Here is a 15,478-nt window from a genome sequence, read left to right as displayed (position 1 = left end):
ATTATGACACTGAATGGTTTGAAAAATAATATGTGCCGGTATAATACCCCGCATCCCTATCAGGAAGAGGTCGAAAGCACAAGACATGTCAGACCCAGCTTGATCTCACTAGGAAACTTAACTATTTTACGTTTTGTCAGTTAAATGGCTAATTCATACCAATTCATATAAGTTCAGTTGTACGAAAATTTAACATTTTTAAAAGGAGGCGTTGCACCCCGACCCAAACCCAACCGTCATTGGGGGATAAACAAATTTGACTAAATTGTTTGAATGAATTCATACGAATTCATACGAATTAGCCACTAAATCAAAAAGTTACAAATTGCTGTGAGATAGCGTTGGTTTGACCCTGTTTACACCTGTATTTATCCACCATTATCCACTCATGATCAGACTTATGAAAACGTTTCTTAATACCAGATGTAAACAGTGCTAAAGGATCACATTTCTGAGAGGGAACTGTCTGTATAGTGTTGGGGAGGATCAGGAAGTTTAACTAACTAAACAAACTTACCTCTCTGATGTCATCGATTGTGTTGGATGGTGGGAATTTACGTCCCCACTATATGTTCGCTAAAAATGTGCATTGCCTGCATGTGTTTTGTGAATCTGATGTCCTGTCTTGATGTGATATTCCGTTTCTATAGTGTCTTAGCACAGTGTTGTAAAGGTGGAACTGCTTTGTGTACATTGGGTTTGTTCATTGCAGTGTTGACTCATGCTAGAAACAATGGACACCTTAGTAAAGAACACAACACCCTGTCTAAACTTTGTCTCTTTCTTCAGGCTATAATGTTTAAGACTATAAAACTGAAATAAATTGCACAATCTCCAATACAAATCACTGGATAAATGCTGAAATCTCCAAATAAAACAACAGCAAACATTCAATGTAAGAAATCGATTAATAGCCACCCAATTGATAAAAAGTAAGCAGATGGACACAAAATGGACTTCATAATTCAATGTTTGTTTAAAAACTCATGTCTAGTAATTTTTTAAACTACCACTGTGAAATCTAATATTTTACATTGCATTACAAATATATTACATATTGCCCTTGGCAACGTTTTTGCAGTTTTAAAGTTACAGAAGTTAGCATGTCTGCATCCGCATGACTACAGGCATCACTGTTTTTGTACAAATTTGATATTGTGCAATGGTTTGTAATATGAAGAGGCTGTATTCCTAATTATGGAATATTATATTTCCTAATCGAGTAGCCTATGGCGCTGGGGAACAGGTTCATCAAGAGGAGCAGGCTGGGAAAGCATAATAACCCACCTGTTTAGACCATGGCCATGAATACTTTGTGATAAACGTTTTTAAAATGTCAATCATGTAAAAGAACAAGCATTCCATACATGAAGAGCTTTGTGTCACACTTAGCACCATGAGACCAGTCGAGATCATTGTTGTTTTATTTTGGATGCACTAAACATTCATTTATCTCAACTAAAATTAATGGAGTACAATAGTAAAATGCTAAATAATTTATTAAAGCGTTGTTAAAAATGCTTTTCTATGAGTATCCGGAGATTACAGTAGCCATCTGCTATTTGGGCTACAGTATTGCTAAATCCTAATTTGCATACTATCAATCCTAAGCAGTATTTGAAAATAGAAAAATAGAATAGTATGTCCCAAATTGCAGTATGTCGAAAAGAGTATGTCCTAAATCGTAGTACGTCGAAAAGAGTATGACAAAGATTCCGGATGGTTTACTATTTTTATGATAAAACTCGAAGTGTAGAAGGATCCATACTCTACAGCTGATATTGCCCACAATACATTGCGCGTTGAAGGTGAATTCGATTAGAACTACAAACGCGGGTGAAAAATGTAAATATACTACGAACATGATGGACACGTGAGACCAACCATCAAGTACAGAGGCTTCAAAAAAGACATTTGTATGACTGTTAATTCATATCTTGGCCACTGGAAAATATTTAAATCGCGTTTTCTATGTTATATTTCATTTACACCTTACACTTGCTGGGTGTGGCAAAGTACAAAAATCTCAGCATGCATTGCAGCATGAATACATTCTATAGCTTAATGATGCTACAGTTTTCTTATTTGCTTTTGATTCTGTTGTTTATGTTGACATTGTTGATTTTGTCACTATTTAGTATAGTGATGTTTGTGAGTTTTGTTCATTGTGGTAATTGTCACCGTTTTTGCGGTTCATACACTGATTATTGATGTCTCTGTGAGCAGAAGTTGAACCATTGATTTTTTTTAGCTTATAAACCTTAATAATTCTGTGGCATGTGCAGACATGTTATTACGTTACCTCTAATAATGGATTAAACATTGGTTAAAATCATTGAATTATATTATTTCATCACAGGTTGTTCATTCATTTTCTTTTCAGCTTAGTCCCTTTATTAATCCAGGGTCGCCACAGCGGAATGAACCGACAAACTTATCCGGCACCTGTTTTATGCAGCGGATGCCCTTCCAGCCGCAACCCATCTCTGGGAAACATCCATACACAGTCATACACTACAAACAATTTAGCCTTCCCAATTCACCTGTACCGCATGTCTTTGGACTGTGGGGGAAACCGGAGCACCCGGAGGAAACCCACACGAACGCAGGGAGACTTTGCTGTAATGACTAAACTTTTCAAACAACGTTCGTAAAAGTTACAGCAGCCCAAAAGAAAATTTATATTAAGATTTTCAGGGCTATGAGCCCAACTAAAGCAAACACTTTTCTCCATGATGGTGACTTTAGTCCATGTGGTCCACAAATGTTTTAAGATAACTGGGCCACATTTGCCATATCTTCTCTGGGCCACTATAGGCTCAAATCCACATTAGCCAGAGCTTACTGTGCTGAATATTTGCCAAACGTGGCCCACATAAATTTTGAGATAACTTGGCCACATTTTCCATATCTTATCTGGGCCACTATACACTAACGGCTGCATTAGCCAGAGTTTACTGTGCTGAATATTTGCCAAAAGTTTCCCACATTTGTTTTAAGATAACTGGGCCACATTTGCCATATTTTCTCTGGGTCACATTAGGTTCACAGCCGCAATAGCCAGAGCTTACTGTGCCAAATGTTTGCCAAAAGTGGCCCACATATGTCTTAAAGGGCACCTAGGTTACCCCTTTTTTCAGATTTAATATAAGTCTTTTCTGTCCCCAGAATGTGTCTGTAAAGTTTGAGCTCAAAACAACCATCAGAGTATTTGTTATAGCTGTCTGAAGTGTCTGTATTATCGCCGGTAAAACCTGATTGCTATTTTTTTTGTACTGGGCCTTTAAAGCTAGTCCTCCCCGCCCCCCGTTCCCACGTGCCTGTCAGCAACATGCCTCAATCGCCACCCTTGGCTGCCTCAGGAAGCAGATCTCACGTCGTGTTTGTGAGAAATACTACAGTAAGAACTTTACCAATGAGTATTTGATGCATTTTTTGTGAGTTGCAACCATGAGTCACACACAATGTCGTTATAAAGTTCACGCGCACACACAGCGAGGAAACACACACACACACACACACATAGCGCAGACACACATCAATAGTGCAGACACCCACACACACACACTCAGAGAGAGAGAGACAGAGACATCGCGGGCGTTTAGCATCGCACTCTGTTTACACACATATGTGAAAGGATACAGGTTAATCCTCACTGCTGTATGGATATCTGTTATGTTAATGTACAAAATAAACCTGATTTAATGTCCACAAACCGGGATTGAAGCGTCTTCTTTAATAATTGTTCTGACATATGGCTGTGCTGATGAAGTAAAGCTAAGCTAAATCGCTGTAATTCATTACACACGTGCACTGTTTTAAAAACATTTTAAACTTGTAAAACTCACTCTTGATCACATTTGATGATGATTGATGATCCTAGCAAACTGAACAGACCTTTTAATCCCGGTTGCTTTGCGCACGTCCTGTCTTGTTGGTATGATTATACACATGACTACCGGGACATGGGGGGGACCGCACTCCTACGTCAAATTGCGGTCGATCTGAAAACCACTCACTGGGTGTGTTTATATCACCCCAATATGCCTGTCTATACACTATATCTACACACATGTCTGTCCAAACAGCTTTAAAAGTAGATTTTTCACCATAGGTGCCCTTTAAGATAACTGAGCCACATTTGCACTTACATGTGTGAGCCACTTTAGGTTTAGACCCAGATTACCCTTAAATGACTATGCCACATTTTTGCCAACTGTGGCCCACATCTGTCCTCCATAATTTGGGCCAAATTTACCATTTTCCACATGGGTCACATTAGGCTCACATTCAGATGAAATTTTGCCATAAGTGCCAAATCTTTGTCTTAAATTGCCCATTTATGAAATGGAATCTATGGAAAACTGCATAGATTTCATTTAATCATTTATCGGTCAAAGTCTAGCAAAACAAAAGGCATTCTATTCTTAAGTAGCTGAAAAAAACGACAATTTAATGTTTGGTTAGATTTTTGTTTTATGTGTATGTTTGGATTGTTTGTAGGTTTTAACTAAATCTGGATCAATTTCATCTCAACAGCTTCTTTAGAAATATATTTACCATTTAAAAAAATGAAGTCGTGCCAAATACTTATTTAAAAAAATGGTCATAGTTTAATGACCATGGATTAATGCGGTTCCTAAAGCCAAACTAGCTACTGTCTGTGCATCACTTATGTGCAAAAAAAAAACAGTAACATGAATTAAAAAGCATCACTTTAAACTTTAACCTGAACAACCTTAATTATAACAGCTGATAATAAGCATGAATTGTTATGGTTTTATAACATTAATGAGCGCCAGAGGCATTTCGGTATTGTGTGTTCATGAGAGCAACTGTATGTTTGCTCTGTGCTGTTGGTCTAGGCTTTTGTAATGCAGTGATGCATATAAAGCGTGACAGATGTGGCGTTTGCAGTCCCTCTCTCTGTAATGAATGGCCATCTAGCATTACTCAACAGACGGCTTGTTGTTAATGCTCATTTATTTGAAGAAGTGGCTCGGGTGTCATTAAATACTTACAATGAACTAGCAATCCAATGAACTGAATGGAAATTAAGCTAAGAAACTGAACACTGTTTAATCAAGTGCTGAACTTCCAGGCCAGCCTGGAAATGTAAAATTAGAATCATTCATTTTCTAATACCTTTAAGTTTCAGACAAGTTCTGACAGCGGAACACAATTATAATTATACTTAATTAGAGACAAATTATAGGAAGTATGCTGAATGCTAGAATTACAGCTTGTAGTAATTGCAGATTAAATAGGGAGAAGTGAATCACTGATCTTTGTGAACGGTGTTTACAGTTACAGCCTGCATGAAAATTTAAATAAATTTTTTTTAAAAATTAAAAAACTGCTTTTATACTTGTCAAAAAAAAAAAATAACTGGAAAAAATATTATAGGAAATACTGTGAAAACTTCCTTGCTCTGATAAACATCATTTGGGAAATATTTGAAAAAGAAAAATAATTTTGACTTCAAGTGTATGTGAATGACATTCACTAATCCCACTTTTGGGTTTACATTAAGGTGATAAACGTATTGTTTTCAAAAACTTGCAGTTTTGACAGTAGTTTCCAAAAGTTGGTACATTCAGGCCCCCCAAAACATTGGGTAGATGATCTTCTAAGTCAAGACACTAATTCTTACAGTTTCTGTTTTAACTGTCAATGACATTAATTTCACATTTTCAACCTAATTTTATACAGTTATAAATCTCAAATAAACTAATTGACATTCACAAATCCCTGCACTTCTGTAATTCGAAATATTGCACAAAAAAACACCTTATTAACATTTGATTGGACAATGAAAAAGATCTGTTACATCTAAAATAGAGGCAGAAGACAGAACTATAGATAAATTGGTCACACTTTATTTTGGTGGTCCGTTTGTTAAATTTAAGTAACATTGCAAATAACATCATCAGATTATAAGTAGACTGGTAGGTTGGGGTTGGTGTTAGGGTTAGGGTTCGTGTAAGGTGACATGTACTTGCTAAGTTTCTTATAGTCAGTTGAAAGAGCAGTATCAACAGATATTAAGAAAACAGTCTCATAACACTCAAACGGACCATCGAAATAAAGTGTTACCAAATGATTTTAAAACAGAATAAAGTTATTACAAATCTAACAAAATAGTAAGTATCATATTTGTAAGTTCATATTGATATCATGTTGACAGCCTATGGCCACTTCTCTGAGCACAAACAAGTGCCTATCATCATCATCATTATCAGAAAGAAAGAAAAAAAGAAAGAAAAAAAGAATTGGCACTATGCTCAATAATTCCCTGGGAAACACAGAATGAAATGCATTGTACAAGTTTTCACGTAAAAAAAAAAGTCTAACAAAAATCTTGCCAAATTAGATACAGTAGATAAGGGGAAATGGGTTTCAGATGGGAAAATTGCACATTCCAGGCAGTCACAATAAGATCAGGAATGCACATTAAGCAAATCATCAGTAATCTGATGTTGAACAACTATTTTCATAACGTCAGATGTCTTGCTCTTAAAAGAACACTTTTACAAGACCCCTTTTTCAAGCCCAGAGTTACACAGGTATGTTTAACCATTTTTAATCCATTAAGTTGATCTCCAGGTCTGGTGGGAGCACGTTTAGCTGAGATGGCTATAAGATAAGAACTATACTCACATCCTGGTGTATTAATCAAGAATTTTTTAAGTGATCATGAAATACTTACGATGAACTAGCAATCTATTGAACTGAATGGAAATTAAGTTAAAGAACTGATCACAGTTTAATCAAGCGCTGAACTTCCAGGCCAGCCTGGAAATGTAACATATTTTTTAAATTCGAATCATTCATTTTCTAATACCTAAGTTTCATACAAGTTAGTCCTGACAGCGGAACACAATTATAATTATACTTAATAAGAGATTAATTATAGGAAGCATGTTGAATACTAGAATTACAGCTTGTGGTAATTGCAGTTTAAACAAGGAGAAGTGAATCACTGATCTTTGTGAAAGGTGCTCACAGTTACACCTTTTTAAAGCTTACGTTTTTTAAAACCTTCTTAGCTCACATTTTTAAAACCAATTCAGTCGATCTCCAGGTCTGGTGGGAGCACTTTTAGCTTAGCTTAGCATAATTAGCATAATTGAATCAGATTGGACCATTAGCGACTGGCTTTAAAATAACCAAAGACTTTAAGCTTGACTTTTTAAGTTTGACTCTTCTGTACTTACGTCATGTACTACGAGCAATGGAAAATGAAAAGTTGTTATTTTCTGCGCTGATATGGCTAAGAACTACCCTACTAAAAAAACAGCTTAAACCAGCCTAGGCTGGTTGGCTGGTTTTAGCTGGTTGACCAACCTGGTTTTAGAGAGGTTTTGTCTATTTCCAGGCTGGAGCCCAGCCAAAACCAGCTATGTCCAGCTTAAACCAGGCTGGTCAAGCTGGTTTTAGCTGGATTTAGCTGGTCATTTTCCAGTCTGACCAGCTAAGACCAGGCTGTAAATGTCTGGAAACCAGCCTGGAAATCCTGACATAACACTGTTTGACAACGTTTCAGATGACTTTATGCAAATAAAGAGCAACTTTTTTGAGCGACAGCCAATAAGAGCACCAGTAGAGCTCATGTGATATTCTCTAAGCTCGCGCTCAGAGGCTGGATGTATTCTCTGTACTGTAGACCTACCCAGGCCTGCGTTTGCAACAGGTTGCCACCCAGAGTGACAGGCAGCTACAAGGTCGCTGCTAGTGTAATTGAGGCATAAAACATATGCCAGAATAGTTGCCGGTACATTCCACTGTGGTGGCAACCCCCTGATAAATAAGCAACACAGGCGAATTGTGAATATGTAACCCTGTGTACATTTCTGGAGAGCGCAAATTATGTAGCCAGAGGTACTTATGGCTACATTTTGTCTTTAAAATGACTGCTACAGGGAGGTATGGCGCCACCAACGGCTACTGTTTCTTTTCGCGCTTACCAGCTCACCACTTACGGCTTTTCCGCTGTTATCAATTTTTCCAGTGGCTGGCCACGTAGGTTGGTAGACTTGAGATGCAGAGAGGTGTTGACCGCGATGATAGGGTTCAAGACAGGCGAAGAACGCTTCCAGAAAGCAGGTAAAACAAAAACAAAAGTCAACAAATAAAATAAACAAGTAACTATCAGGGTGAGAACATGGTAAGAAAACCACAGAAATCGTGGTAAAAACCAGGCAGCCAAAAGGGCTTTTCTTTTTCTGGATTGCTATTGAAAACACTGTCGGTTGGGTTTAGAAAAGTGCGTGGATGGGTCACTTCATTCCCCCTATCAGCAATGCAGTGTATTTAGTAAGTTAGTTAGTTCCTATTAACATTGTACATTGTGATTTAAATCTGTTAAAGTATTGGACGTGTCCACATGTTTCTCTTTAAATACTGAACTGCTTTCTGAGTTTGAAAAGGACTGTTTAAGTTATTAAGAACAGGAATAAGATATTGTTTATCAAGAAAATGATGTTTTCAACCTTTTCACTTATTAATTCAGTTGATTTCCTCAATAATTTTTTAGGATTTCTGTTTTCCTTTATTTTTACTTTGATACTGCTATGAATATAAATGTATATTATTTGTTATGTGAATGTTCTAGCACAAGTAAAATTCTTTATAAAATTTTCACTTATTATCTTTTAAGTATTTCATCTCTAAATCAGTTTCATCATTTATTATTTACTGATCCATTTTTTCAGTTTCTCCGTCTGAATGAATTAGGACCTTTAGACAGTGTCCTGCCGCCACCTACTGTGTGATTTTAATTTAATATTTATACCTTTTACCTTAGTAATAAGCTACAATAAATTTCACTATTGGTTGGGTTTAGGGAAGGGGGTGGGTGGGGTTATCGGTTAGTTGGTCAGCCAGTCAGTCAACAGTGGCCTCTGGTGGATTAACGCAGGAAGAGCAGGCACGAAGGGCACTTCCAAGAGAAATTTGAGATCTCAAAAAGCATACAGCAGCCTCTGGTGGAATCGCAACAAAGAATGAAAAAACATACCTCCTGGGATGTATTTTGCGCTCTCCAGAAATGTAAAAAGGGGTACATATCCACAATGGGCCTGGGTTGTAAATAAGACACTAAGCCGAAGGTAATAGAATGAATGAATCTACTTTTGGCATTTTAGTGGGTGATGTCTTCTGTAAACCAAGTATAATAATTAATATTTTAAAAGCTCTAGTACACTTGTATTATTTTTAAGCTTGGAAACCACTTTTCCCGAAAACAGATGTGAAACATCTGACCCCGTTGCTGAAATCCTCTATGCAAATGAGTCAAATATTCTTGGGAATCTGTTTGTAAATCGTTGCCTTAATACCACATTTCAACCTACAAACCCAAAGGTTAATATTACACACTAGCATATTATGTATACAGTATTCTCAGTATTGTATCTGGCTGGTTTGTTTTACGTCCTATTTTTTCAGTTTCCCACAAAGCGATGAGTCTGATGTCAAACGGAGATTTATGATTACAAAACTTCACGTGTTTGATTGGAAGTGAGATTCTCTTTGACGTCAGGCACGCAGCAGATGTCTGGCCTTTTATAGAGTCACGAATCAAACTCTGTAACATTTCAACACCACTGACAGCAGTTGGTATTTACGATCTTATTTGTGTACTTAAAATCTATGAAAGGTCAACTAATTCTTTCCAAAAGCACTTGATTGCTGTTTTGTTACCTAATGAAGTGTATTGGAAAAAAGAGGATTGTTATGAGATCATCATCGAAGTTAACGCTCATTCACAAATGTGTCAGTTAATGTTTTTTAATGATAATACACTGCTGTACAAAAATGAGTACACTGTCGAAATTACATTTGTATTTAGATTTATTCCCAGCCTCAGACGTCACACCAAGCACCTCCCATGGATGTCTGATGCACATGGCACACTTTTCTGGAAACACTTGAGCAGAAGTCAAATGTGCTTGAAGAAAAGTTTGTTTGGATGAAAAAAAGCTGTGATGTTTACATTGATGACTATGCTCTTTAACAAAAACACAGTAATCTAAATTAAGTGATATTTATTGTGCTATTAATTATCCTTTAAATTATTCCATTTTGAAGACAAAGCTGAGAAAACAAATTAGAGGAAGGTACAAAACACAGAAGTACAGTAGTGTGTTCCGCTCTGATTCTACTATCCTACTTTGTATTGAGTAAATATGTTTATAATAAATGTTTGCAAATCTTAATGATATATATAAGAGTTAAGAGCACTTTTAGTTAATCATTTGGAAAAGTTGCAGGAGGTAGATTTTTCAGATCAGTCATCTGTTGAACTGCATCCCAATCATCACAAATACTGCAGAAGACCTATTGGAACCTGCATGGACCCAAGATTCTCACAGAAATCAGTCAAGTTTCGTGAAGGCATTTTCAGTATGGGGCATGCGAGAGATCTGCAGAGTGGATGCAACATTAACAGCCTGGGGTATTAAGACATTTGTGCTGCCCATTACATAACAAATCACAGGAGAGGGAAAATTCTTCAGCAGGATAGCTCTCCTTCTCATACTTCAGCTGAAAGCAAAGAAGGTCAAGGTGCTCCAGGGTTGGCCAGCCAAGTTACCAGACATAAACATTATTGAGCATGTCTAGTGAAGGATGAAGAAGGAGGCATTGAGGATTAATCAAACTAATCTTGATGAACTCTGGGAGTCCTACAAGAACGCTTACTTTGCAATTCCAGATGACTTTATTAATGGGTTATTTGAGTCATTGCAGAGAGGTATTGATGCAGTCCTCCAAGCTCATGAGAGTCTTACACGATATTAATTATTTTTCCACTGCACAATGACTTTATATTTTATACTGTACATCATTTCTGTTAAGTGACAAGACTTTTGTCCAAGCAAAGTCAGACCTTACTGTCCTAATTGAATAAGTAAAATTCAAATCATGATCATATTTTATTTTGGTAAAAATAAGCATAATCTAGAGGTCTTTGCCTTTCATTTAAGCCACTTCCGATACCAAATGATCAACTAGAAGTAAAGTTATTAATTGTTGTTCCTAAAACTTGGATAGGCGACAATACTTTTATCAGGTAGTATATGTATGTATATGTGTATGTAAATATTCTCATGAAGCAAAATTTTCTCATAAATATGAAATTTCATGTGTAATATAATTGCCAAAAGAATTTAGAATGAATGAATCAACAGTTGGATAATACACCTAATAAAATACCAGTACTGTATGAAAATATTAAAATGCAAAAAACTATTTGAAAGAATGAAAAAATAACGAAAAAATATATATATATTTTGAATGAATGGCATGATTTTGTTTCTGACGCACACATGATGCTCAAGGTGTTTCAACTTCTGCTGTTTTATTACATGAGAGTTACTTCAACAATACTTTACTGTTTTGTGTGAGGAATAAACTACAGTCATATCATGTACTAAAGTCATTTTGACAACCTGTTAAAAGTTTGGTTAACTTCAAGAAATTGTGACAGAAAAAAATGTGGATGCAGTTTTATGGTTTAAATTATACAAGCAGTTTTAGTGCTTCAACATCTAATTTAATCATTAAACTTTTATAATTTAATCAATAAAACAGAAGCCAGAAATGTTATAAATGAAAAATGAAAGTTGTAACACTTTAGATTAAGTAAAAATGTACACCATTTACTACTGGCTTATTACCAGCTTATTAACCTGCCAACCATGCCCCTTTACCACACATTTACTGGGGTATATGACATAATTAACCCGGATGGGGTTTTTTTTGGAGCTTCATTCGTCGTAGGTGTTGCTAAGCTAACTCTATAAAAGCCAATGTCTCCCTTTGAGTCTTAAATGCAGAGATGTTGTTTATGTTCACACAGCTGCATTATACAAAAACAAAAAGTTTAAAATATGATATTGTAGTGGACCACCCCTTTAAATCTCCTTGTCCTTGCCCCTATTGCTCTCTACTCTCTAAATGTGTTGTTAATTGAAGAGCTCCTGTTTAAAAAAAAAAAAAAAACTCCTGTAAGTTTTGAAAGAGATCAAGCCTCAGCCAGGTAAATATGGAGGACCAGGAGTGCCGGTTAGAAATAAAATGAAAAATCTAATGATCAATTCAATTTTTATATGAATCATATTTAATTCAGGCTGCACGGTGGCACAGTGGGTAGCACATTCGCCTCACAGCAAGAGGGTCATTGGTTCGAGCCTCTGCTGGGTCAGTTGGCGTTTCTGTGTGGAGTTTGCATGTTCTCCCCGTGTTCGCGTGGGTTTCCTCCGGCTTACCCCACAAGTCCACAAACATGTGGTATAGGTGAATTGGGTAGGCTAAATTGTCTGTAGTGTATGTGTGTGAATGAGTGTATATGGATGTTTCCCAGTGATGGGTTGCAGCTGGAAGGGCATCCGCTGCGTTAAACATATGCTGGATATGATGGCAGTTCATTCCACTGTGGCGACCCCATTTTAATAATGGAATTAAGCCAAAAAGAAAATGAATGACTATTTAATTCATGTAAAACGCTGTTAGATAAAACATTAAAATGGTATATAAATAAATCATAAATCATTTGCTTTATGAAATTATATTTAAAACACAATTTAAATAGACAAATTTATTTATGTCTATTTATTTGTCCAATATTTGTTCATTTAAATTATGCTTCAATTATTAAATTGATCATTTGGTTCTTCATTTTATTTCTAACTGGCACTCCTGGTCCTTTATAGGTAAGAAAAAGTAACGCAAAAGTAACTCAAAAGTAACACAACACATTCCTTTCCATAAAATGTAACCAAGTAATGCAACTTGTAACTTTTTTTGAGAGTAACTTAATATTGTAATCCAATACATTTAAAAGTAACTTTCCCCAACACCAATCATCCACAAGCTCAGTGTCCTTCCCAATAATGACAGTAGGTGAAACAGTAATGACTTTGGTCAAATCTATTATATCTTTGGTTTTCGTTTTCACGATTTAAATTTAGACTATAATTTGGACATGAAACAAAGTTTTCCACGACATGTCCATGAGATATCTCCTCATTTACCAGGAGACTCCCAATAACATTGTTATCTGCAAATTTCAGTATGTCAAATACTTTTACAATCATTAGTATTTAATTTATAAAGGTGAGGGAAAAGAACACACCCCAGAGGAGAACATATTGAAGACCATGACCTGGAGGATAAATCACCATTAACTCTCTCAATATGAGTCCTATTTGATAAAAAAAAAGAAAACTTACTATCGAACCAACCAAATTAAGTATCATTTTATGTGACATTATTGTTAAGTTCTCACTATGATAACATTTAAAATACACTATTGAATTCACTTGGCTAAATAACACAGCTACAACGGGAGTACTTAACTTCTTCACTATTTTTATTTACAAGAGCACACAACATAAGAAATAACGTGGTGGTTCCACCTAAAGGCACTGAAAGCAATGGCAATATTACATACATAACAGTTACCATTAATATAATTATTTAATATAATGCAACTCGTAACTTTAATTTAGTGGCTGATTCGTATGAATTCATATGATCTCAGTTGTACAATTTAGTATGATTTGCTTATCCCACAATGAAGGTTGGGTTTAGGCGTGGGGTTGGTCCATTTCAGACTATCCTGCACTTTTGAATGACTGGCATTTAAATGCTTCTGTTTTGTCGAGTCTGGTTCTGTCGCGTCATGGACAAAGGGTCTATTGGAATCTTGTTAGCACACAGTGTTGCTGCACTGCTCTCTAGCAGCATATTGTTTTAATAATGCTGTTAGATTCAAAATGATTGATTCTGTTGCATATGGATGTATGAGATTTCTTCATAATGTGTTTTGGCCACTTGAGGTGTACTTCACATGTGAACAATAAACAATCAGTAATAACATCCAAAATGAAACTTCTGTTATCATTTAAGCCCATTGACATTGTTCTAGACTTACATGCCTTTGTTTCTCGTGTGGAATGTGAAAGATGATATTTTGAAGAATGTTGCTTACAGTTTTAGTTCCCACTGACTTCAAATACATGGACAAAAAAATACAATGGGAAGTCAATGTAAACTGAAACTATTTGTCTCACAACGTTCTTCGAAAGATATTTTGTGCTGAATAAACTGTTTTGTAACAATATGAAGATGACTTGATTTATTTTTATTAGACGAACAATTTAACAATAAAAGCAATGATTTGCTTATCTTCTTGTACCAATGTGCAATTGTATAAATAAGTCTAAAAAGTTGCTCCCCCAAGCGGCTCCATTGTTGTCAGCATTAAATAATTGTTTTATTTTCTTTGTCAGGACATTGCTACTATTTTAAATCTTTGATTAGCATACTCAATTGTTCAGAACAAAATAGTTTATTACTTTAGAAAATATTGGCATGCTTATTTGGTAACTGAATGGCTAAAGAAACATTTATTCAACCCAGCCTGATTCTGATTAGGTACCCCTATACACATTTCTGGAGAGCACCAAATATGTCCCAGGAGGTCAATTTTTTGCAGTTTTTGTTTTCGCAATTCCACCAAAGGTGGCTGTATACTCTTTTTTGAGATCTCAAATTTCTCTCGTGAGTGCCATTCACGCCTTCTCTTCTCGCATAAATCCACCACTGACTGACCAACCGACCTTTGCCAGATTCGAACACCATCATCACAGTCAACTCTGCTTTGCTTCTCAAATCCTCCGAGGCAACGAGCCACTGGACAAACTGGTAACAGCAGAAAAGCCGTCCACATGGAGGTTAGTGGTCAGCTGGTAAGCACGAAAAGGCATGGCATCATACCACCCCGTAGCATTCGTTTTAAAGGCGAAATGCAGCCATACGTACTTCTGGCTACATAATTTGCAATCTCCAGAAATGTATATAGGCCGTTTTCAAAATGAATCTATGTTGCATATATTCATAGATTCTGTATATTATCATCATCATCATGATCATCATCCATACTATGCCATCCTCAGTTGGTAATGCAATATTTTTTTTCTGCAGCTACTGTGCTTTCAACGGATATTAAACATTTCAGAATAACAAATGTCATTTCTGATCTTTATTTCAGGCAGATGGGCCTGTGATGATCAGCTAAAAGATGTTGCGGTGACACAAAACTAGATTACAGAATTTAGTAAAAACAAAAACAAGCATTCAATTATGTTACAAAAAAGAAAAAAAGATAATAAAAGACCAATTTATCAGCTCCAGATAAATCCAGAAACATATCCAAACATTCAAGATATTTTTATATTAGGAAAGTGTTTCTCAACCATGTTTCTGGAGGCCCACCAACACTGCTTGTTTTGGATGGCTCCTTTCTCTGTCACACCCATTACAGGTCTTTCAGTCTCGGCTAATGAGCCGATGATGTGAGTAAGGTGTGTTTGGTTAAGGACAGGCAAATATGCAGAGCTTGTGGTCCTTAAGCAACATGGTTGAGAAACACTGTATTATGATACATTTGTTTTTATTTGTCATGTCAGATTCA

Source organism: Danio aesculapii, chromosome 15 (genome assembly GCF_903798145.1).
Source record: "Danio aesculapii chromosome 15, fDanAes4.1, whole genome shotgun sequence".
Classification (NCBI taxonomy): Eukaryota; Metazoa; Chordata; class Actinopteri; order Cypriniformes; family Danionidae; genus Danio; species Danio aesculapii.
The sequence above is the reverse complement of the archived record's forward strand: the minus strand, read 5'-3'. Positions refer to the sequence as shown.